Source organism: Pinus tabuliformis, chromosome 2_2 (assembly GCF_031772625.1).
Source record: "Pinus tabuliformis cultivar Carrire ecotype Pingquan chromosome 2_2, CPIR1, whole genome shotgun sequence".
Lineage (NCBI taxonomy): Eukaryota > Viridiplantae > Streptophyta > Pinopsida > Pinales > Pinaceae > Pinus > Pinus tabuliformis.
In genome coordinates, this window is record NC_142300.1 from 445,469,425 (window position 1) to 445,479,059 (window position 9,635).

Genomic DNA, 9,635 nt, shown 5'->3' on the forward strand with positions numbered 1-9,635 from the left:
GGGTGCCTTGAGATTCTGGAATGGGAGATGAGCTCTAGCGCATATTGATGAGTCTGAAACCAGTGCTTATAAAAATTTTCTATGGGCTTCCCCATTCCTTCATTGCTAAGATAATCACAGAGACTGAGCCATGGAATCAGGCTGTGGCATTGCTCTACAAGCTCTGCATTGAATCTTTTGGGCAAATCATATACATATATTTGCCTTCCTTTGCATTGTTTATGGCTTGGATCCTTCATGCCCGCAGGCATTGAAGCAGACCTAAAGGCCTCCATTTGAATTTTCACTGCATCCAAGTAAAAATTAGCACCCACTCTTTCCCTTTGCAGTGAGGAAAAGGAGAAAATTGAGGCAGAGAAACTAGCTAAGGGCAAGGAAACACAGGGCAGACCATCACCGGAAAGGTCGCCAGAAAAGAAAGAGGAAAAGCACGAGAAAAAAACAGGATGCTGAGGCCAAAACAGTGGGTGGTAAAATAACACAAATGCCAAGGGAGAAGCGGTTGCAAGCACGAGCAGAGAGAACTGAAAAACGCCAAACAAGTAGGGACACACCCAAGGTAACCAGCAACACAGTTCAAGGAGAAGGCACCCCAAGCAAAGCAAGCAAAATCAGAGAAAATTGGTTCTACAGGAAGTTAGCAGACTGTTTCTACAGGAAGCCAGCGAACTGTTTCTACAAGAAGTTTGGAGAGAGGGCAACAGAAGGAGAAATAAGCCGAGATTTTAGCTAAGGAAGCCACTAGGGCTATCAAAGACAAGGAGAGAGATTGGTTGCTCAGAGTATGAGCAACACTTTCAGTAGGGGGGTGATGATGAGCCCCAAAAATGGATAATTATTTAGGCTCATTCAACCTCCTAATTTGACTTAATCCACCATTCTCATTAGTTTATTGCATGTTTTTGATTATATTTATGTTAATAGAGTGAATTTGGTTAGTCATTATGCCAACAAGTCTAATAGGTGTTTTGTGTAGCCTTTTTGGTCAATTTGGAGACAAAATTGAAGGTCTTAATGAGCACTTGGCAGCCAAATTCGTGGGAGAACAAGGGAGAGGATTTGTAGGAAGGTGTCCCTTTCATTTATGGGCCCTTACCTCGAATTCTCCACCATCAGCTCGGAGTTCAAGGGCCACCGAATCAATCAGCACAAGGGCAGCCAAGCAAGTCAAGTAGGACTGTTGTTAACTCCAAGTCTTGGGCAGCCGAGTCCCTAAATTTTAGGAGGACTGTTGGGTCCTCAAATTGTATAAATAAGAAGGCTTAGGGCCTCATTTTGGTTAGCCAGTGGATGTTAGCTAGTTAGCCAGTAGATAGTAGCTAGTGGTTAGTCATTTTGCAGCCATTAGTTAGCTAGTTTGTAGTTCGATTTTTATGCAATGGATTAGCTTTGCTTTCAGCTCATTCTCAAGCTCTCCTTGTGGACAATTTTGATGTAACTCTTCATTCTTGATTAATAAAGATGAATCCAGCTTTGCACCAGCTCTAAATCTCTCTTGGGAGGCTGTAGCTCTTAGGGTTGGGCCCATCTCAAGCGCCCAGTACCTCCCTTGTTTATCTTTATGTGTGTTCGCTGCATTCTTAAAATAAAATCTGCTCTTTAGATTTAATTCGTGCTTTGTTACTTAGGTTGCTTTTGATGGTTGAAGTAGCTTTTTATGTTTAGGATGGATTGGTAGGAGTTAGTGATGCATTTATATCTCTTTGATAATGTTTTGTTCACATGCTGTACGTGATTCTTGTCATGAATAAGGTTGCTGTTCACTGATCTCATTAAATTGTTAGATAGATCATCTAATATTTTGATTGTATGCAAGATGTAGTTGGTTTGATCAGGTAAACACTATGCAGGGCACCTTCATCACCTCCTCATTCATCTGAGCCTCGTCCAGATCAGCTCCTCCATCACCAAGTCTGTTTCCTCATCTCCCATCTGCTCTTTTGCCACGTAACCCTACCTTCTTGCCTTTCCATTGCCTAAACCTTCTTTGATGCAAGCTAGACTTACACACCCTCTCATCACCTCATCCCTCAGTCATTGGGTCATTTCAGGTCCCTACCCTACCTCCCTACCCATTCATGCATTCTCTCCCACTCACCTATCAGTCAAAAACCCAATCACGAAACATTCTGTAGAAGAATTACAGAACTTCCTATAGAATCCCCTGCAGACTTCCTGTAGAAGTTCATAAACATGGTTGCATGGCATCCTGACTTTGTGAAACTCTCTGAAAGGATGATAGGGATCCCTTAGACCCTCTCCGAGTCTTCCCAACCTTTTTCAAGCATTTCTCCTCCTTGATCCACCCCTGCACAGTGAAAAGCCAGTTAAAAGCACATGCATGATACTTCTAATAACTTAATCAAAAATACAAAAAGATGTTTTCTTCAGATAGTGATAACTTAGACACATGCATTTTACCTTCCTAGAAGTAATGGCATCTCTTTTCGTAGTTTGCATTCTCTCCTTTGCATCAGTAGGACTAGCTGGTAGAATTAGGGTTTGCTAGGGTTTGTGTTTCTTTTTGGCTTTCAGTTTCTTTCTGCAAGTAGATTAGCTTCCTTTGAGTTAGCTTTTGTCCATCAGTTAAAAAGCTTCTTCTAAGAGCTCATAGAAGTTGGCTTGAGCCCCTAGCGGACTTGTGCCAGCTGACCAAGTGACAGCTGTGGCAAGAGCTAGTACTTGTGCATACAACACCGTCGCTTCCAAGTTTGTTACAAACTACCGGGTTGATAAAATGAAAGAAGGGAGTTCCAGGAGTTGCAGCATTATTGCTACAATACTGGGGCTCACCAATTAGCGAAGATTTTTCCAACTCATAATTACTTGCTACATATAAGCTAGTGGATAGAATTTTTTTTTAATGGTAGAAACAAATTCACTCTAGGTAGAAATAATTTTACCATGCTTCTTCAAATCATCTTGTGTCCTGCCTTCCCACCACACTAGGGCAGTTCCCCCAAGGCAAAGGCTGGCCAGCTGAATCTTTCTCCTTTCTAAATCAATGTTCTGCACCCTGAAATATACATCAATCTGTCTAATCTAGTTATCTAGATTTTCTGCATTTAATTCTCCATCATATATTGGCAAATCAAATTTTACATCTAATTTAATCAAAGATGTTTCTTCTTTTTATTATCAGGGCTAGAAGGAGGTGTTGATGGAGGAGGCTCTTCCCTTTTCTATTTTCCTTCTGAATGGACATCTAGAAGAGGTTCCTCTGTTCCTTCGTCTTGTTTGGAGGTTGAAGTATTTTCACCTTGACCTTTCTTAAATTCTCGATACATATCTTCCACCATGGCTCTCATGGTCATGAAAATGTCCATGAACTGAGAGTCTAATTCTGATGAGACTTGTTCTGCCATTTCCATCCTAGGATAGACTCTTCCAATTTCTAGGTTAGCCTCAACCAGTTCTCCTTCTCCTAATTTGAGCTTTGACCTAGTTAGCATTCAACAATCTAGCACGAGCATGTCTAACCTTAACAACCTAAAGCTCTGATAATGAGATCTTAGACAATTATTAAGGTATTACAAACTCATGTGCATGGATTTTCCCATGTTACTTTGTGCAATGGATCGATAATATTTTGAAATACATAGACAATGAAGTAGTTAAAGAACATAATAGACAAACACACATAAACACAACAAGTTTAAGAAGAAGTTCACCCAACACTCCTAGGCTATGTCTCCTGGTCCAGCCTTCGGTGGTGACCTCTCTATTATGTGTTCAGAAGCAGAGTTTTTACAAAAGTGAGCTCAATTTGAGTCTCACACAACAGATACAAAACAACAGGGCTTTACTTGGATCCCCCAAGTCTTTCTTAGTACACAAACTCTCCTCACTGACTCTCTGTCTCTGTTTGCTCTCTGTCTCAGCACTGCTTGTCTCTATTTCTATCAGTCTGTGGCTTTAAAGCCAATCAGCACTGTCTGTTCGTTTCTCCTTCTTGGGCTCTCTGGCTTCTCAGCCTTTGTCCGCTCAGATCCCCCTCTGAGCATTAGCAATCATTGTTAAAAGCCTTCAGGGATAGTGGCCACCTATTCTATAACGAAATGGACCATCGGGCCTTTGAAATCCCTGAAATAGCCGTTCTTTGTTTACACAAAGAAATACATTCAAACACAGGAAAAATATGCCAAAACACTATTCATCGAACTTCAAATATTCATAAATCTGCCCTATACTTATATCGGGTCAACCTTTTAATTGCTTATCGCATCTCCACCATTGATCTGAGAGATCTACATCCAATGGATGAGGTCCATTTCGGGCGGCCCATGCGTACGGGGGTTAACCACACGAAAAGGGTGGTTTTCTCTCAACGGTGCCTGGACACATGGCAGCCAGTTTATGGGCTTGGGCGGAGCCGGGCCAAAACCACTTACCGCCTACGGTCTGCCCGAAATCCCGCTTATTTTGTGATTTCCCTTTGTATTTTAAAAATACATGAAAACATTGAAAAACCCCGTAAAATTGCTTTAGAAGGACTTGAAATATTATATAAATTCATTCATAAACCCTTTCGGGTCTGGTTTCATCGCATTGGCACATTTCCTTCGTATTTCGTTTATTTAAGGAAAAATGCAAATAGAAAGGAAAATTTTGTTTTTCGGATCTTAAAATATATGAAATATCACCTATATCTCCATCGGGTCCAGCTATCACGAGTTATGTTTATATTGACTCCGCTCCATTGTAATGCTCTGATGCGATGTTGCGATGCGATTTATCACAATCGCATATCGCACATACTCCCAGGCTGTTTGTAAGCGCTCCTCTATGGTTTGCCGACACGATATTGTGATTCAACTTGGGCCGTCGATTTGCACGCTTGATCGACGGTCCTCATTGACCCCGCTGATCATTGTCACATATTCCATGTGGTCTCCACTGATAGCCTCCGCTTGCCACCGCTGATTGCGATTTTCCGATCAGATCTAGACCGTTGATCAGCCAGATCCGACGGCTCCTGTGCATTGCTCCGTTGACCTCCGATAAGCTTCATTTCACTGTTTTCTTTATGTTTTTGCCTCTCGATAGTGTTATCCGACTTTTCTAAAAGTTCTTCTCATGTGATAGTTTTGATCTTTAGAAGACTTAGAGGGTTTTCTAGGATCCATTTGGATCAAAAAGTGTGAACGAGAGTTAAAGAGACACATGCTAGAGTAAAGATAACATGAAAATGACACTAATTAAAGTGAAAGAAAGCGAAAGTCACAACCAAAATCATGAAAACAACATTGGTGAAAGCGAAGGTGTGCAAAAATGATAGTTTGAAAAAATCACCAAAATAGAAGTACAAATGTAGCCAAAACTAAGGGACAGTTAATAGTAGTGCGCACTGACTATCGACATGTGTTGAACATTGCACAGGTACTGTCTTCATGGACTGTGTTATGTGTGTTCAAGATTTCGTAAAATAATGCGCTCATGAACTTGGTCAAACTAAGAATGCATAAGAAAGCGACTTAGAACGACCAAGAAGTGACTATGGAATAACCAATCGCAAGATCCATAGTAGGCTCCAAAATTCAAGTGTAGGTAAAATTTTGGAGGTTGTTTTTCACAACAACAACACATAGTTATGTACGAAATGACGAATTTTTTTTCCTTCCCTTGCAAACTATGGAGTTAGCGAAGACTTGAAGGGGCAGGTAAATTGGAAATAACCTGAACCTTCAAAGGATCAACACAAATTCCTTTCTTGGATACCACAAAACCTAGGAGTTGACCAGATTCTACAGAGAAAACACATTTATGTGGTTTGAGGTTAATATTGTAGTGCCTACATCATACAAGTATGGCTCATAGATGCATTAGATGATCTTTACGATTCTTGGAATGAGAAGGTAAGTCATGAAGATATGGTTGTACAATACTCTTGATATCATTAAAACCATAATACATAGCTCTCTGAAAGGTGGTGCCAACATTCTTAAGTCCAAATGGAAGTTTCCTATAGGCGAAAGTTTCCCATGGAAAAATGAAAGTGGTTTTATTTTGATCAGAAGGGGGTATGTTAATTTAATTATAACCATAGAATATGTCCATGAATGAAAATATTACATTCCCAACACAATCATCAATTATTTGGTTAATATAAGAAGTTGAATAGCTATATTTTTGGAAATCCCTATTAATACCCTGATAATCAACACACACTTGAATAGTTCGTTTCTTCTTGGTAATCAGAATGATGTTGGAAACCGAGTCGGTGAAAGGAACAAGATAGATAAAAACAACTTTTAGAAGTTTTACAAATTCAGTCTTGAGGGCAACAACTTTCCGTGGATGAACCATTCATAATCTTTGTCGAACAAGCTTAACATCCGGGTAAGTTTTAATTTCATGAACAATAATACTTGGGTCAATTCTTGACATTTCTTCATATGTCCAAGCAAATATGTTGTGGAATTCTTGGAATAGGGCCTTATATGTTTGAATTTATTCAAGAGAGCATGAGGCACCTATATGAATGTTTTCTGTGATTCCAAGTTTCACCAAGATATCGATTGGAACAATCATAGATATGTTCCCTAAATTATTTTCAGATGTAGACCCATAAATCGATATAGGGAATTCAGGGTTATCAACTATCTCAAATGAAAACATAGTGCTAAATTAATTCTCAATGGCTTTGAGGTTAGAAAGAAACGAGAAATGATTATGATAATAATCCCAAGGCATTTCTTCAAATGACATCATCTCCATAATTATTTTGCCTATAGGAAATACGTCATTGAAGGGATCAAGAGATGAAATAGATATCAACCAGGATGATTGAGAATACTCATCTATGATTGCATTCACTTAGTCATTTGGTTCAAAAAGGGGTATAGAGGCCAAGTGAATATCTTCATAAGCTAATTCAATTGGGCTAAGTGACATTTGATCACCATAATTTATCAATTCTAATTGAATAGGCACTATCTAGGGATCATATGATTCATGGAATTATGAAGTGCTTGATGAAATCATATTGACTTGAGAAAACATAGGAGGAGTGAGAAGAAAGGTTCACATCAGTGATGAATCTTTAAGTAGACCTACACCAACACTTTCATAAGAAACAAGCATTTTACCTACAAAAGGTACACTACCAGGGGTACATGAATCAGAAACATATAAAGCAAGTTGGTCTACTGTAATTATTTTCCCCTAATGAGGAAATCATATTACATGAAAGAGTGAAGAAACCACTTCATACATGGCATAAGCCCAACTTGAACCTAGTGAAAGGTTATAGTCTAATTGTTCATTGATGACTTCTATTTCGACTGAAGCCATTTTACCTTCCAATTCCATGGATAATGCATTTAAAATTTTGCAAGGTTTGAATCATCTCCCTTCAAATTCTTCCAAAGCAGTAGGTGACTGATTAATTGAAGGAGAGCCTAAGGATTTTCAACAAGATACAGACATAATACATGTAGAAGTTCCCTCATCTATCATGGTACGAAAAAAATTTCTGCCACGTACAACAACTTGAATTTGAATTGAAATTGATGTGGGATCCTATGTACATGATTTTCAAGTTCAAAGAATATAAGGTTTGAATCTTGTGAATCAATTCCACCAATGGTTGATAACTTTTTTTCTTTGTGTTAGGCAACTTTGAAGCCCTTTGAGAGTCTACATTGTTGAAGGAACCTGAGCCAATTCTTCAACAATATTATAATTTTGAGCTACTTTAGCATGCAAGCTAAGAGATTACTTTTCAAGGACATCTTTAGGAGTGGGTCGAATCATTATCTCATAGGTTGATCACTCAATTTGTAGAGGATCAGAAGGACGTGGAATTGACACAGAGGGTTGATCTGAAGCGCTTCCATTTGGAAGCTTTGGAGAACCAATATCTTTGGTTCTTGTAGCTACCATACCTTAGGTAGACTAAGAAGACATCATCATGATTTTCATAGAGTTTTGATAAGAAGATGGATTTTGGGAAAACAGATTGGTATCTTGAGAGGGGAAAGGGTTTGTTAAGACAACAGATATAGAGGAACCTTTAAGAAATTTATTAACCTCTGTACAATGCATACATTCTTTAGTATAACGATGCTTGCTGCAAATAAGACAAGGATATCACAGTTTTTGTTTCTTTTCAGGAGATTGAGTTTTTGTTGGTATTTCTTATTGAGGGGGATTTTATTTTCCTCTACCTTTTCTATTTCCACATCCAATATGTTGAGGCTTACCAGTTGATGATTGAACTGCATTAACTTTGGAAGTATTAATAGGAGCAGTAGTAATAGGAGGTGAATTTTTAACAAAAATAGTAGGAGTAGACTTGGGCTTAGAATGACTTAAATCTTTACTCAGAGAATATTGAACGATAGAACCAATCACACCATAGTAGTGTGAGTTCCTATAGAAGCTAATAGAATTGTGTTCAATGGTCGAGGAGCATTGGAATTTTGTAGTACAACATGACAGCTTGTGAATAAATGAGATCTAGGTACTGTGCACGACAAATAAATTTCTATTCAATAACAACTCCTCCTTTGGAAACATATTCAGTTATATTAGGAAGTAATGATTTGACAAACCATTCAACAAATACTTAATTTGGAATATGATTTTTTACTAAAGGACGATGATGTCTCCACTCATGTATATGACCAAAGATGTGGGTAGGGTCCAACTACTTTAAAGAAGTCAAAAGGCTTGGTAGAAGTTTCGTATCAGATAGGTAATTGAAAGTGGGTCAAAAATGTTTTTGCTAAGGAATTGAAGTTCTTAAAGGATGCACATGGTAACTTAATGTAGCATTTAGCTACAAGACCTGTTAAATTCCACTGGAAAAGACGTAACCAAATGGAATCATCAATTAGGGATTTTGATGAACACCATAAATGATAAGTCATCATGTGATTCGATGGGCCTTCTCCGGGATTTCCATCAACTTTTGGTATGTTACTTGGTAAATTTGCAAGGATATCCGGCCAAAAAAAGAAAATGATAAATCCATTCATTAGTAAGTTGGTACAAGTTTGGTAAATCCAAAGTATCAATGAAAGGTAATTTTCCGTTAAAATCCTATTGAGGACACTAGTAACCTTAAAGATAAATTCCAACTTCTAGGGGAGGATATTTGAGAATAGGTTAATCCATTGGTGTTTGCATTTTGCTAGGATAACCAAGGTAACATGTACCAGGTTGAGTTGTAAATGGATCCTTGAAAATTTTGTTCTTATAAGGGCTTACCTTGGAAAATTTGACCTTGGAAAGGTTTGCATTGGTATGGTTGACCTTGATATGGAATTTGGGGTACACCTGGGATAGGTTGACTAGAAGGCATCTGCAAGATAGCCTAGATAGTTGGAACTACAAGGATTTGAGGTATAGTCTAAACTGCTTGACAAAAAAATGCTTGAGGTATTATCTAAACAAGTTGTTGAACTGGTATCTAAGCTATTCTTTGGATAGTTGTTTTTTGTGTAGTCTAAATAGGTGTTTAGCATGTATTATGCACTAGTTGTTGAATAGGTGTCTAACGTGTAGTCTAACGAGTGGTTTGGATAGGTTAATATGTAGACACTTGAGGAGTAGCTTGAACAGTTTGACTAGAGGGTAACTGGGGTACACCACCAAAATTAGTGTTCTAAATGGTGCCTCCCATTCTTGGG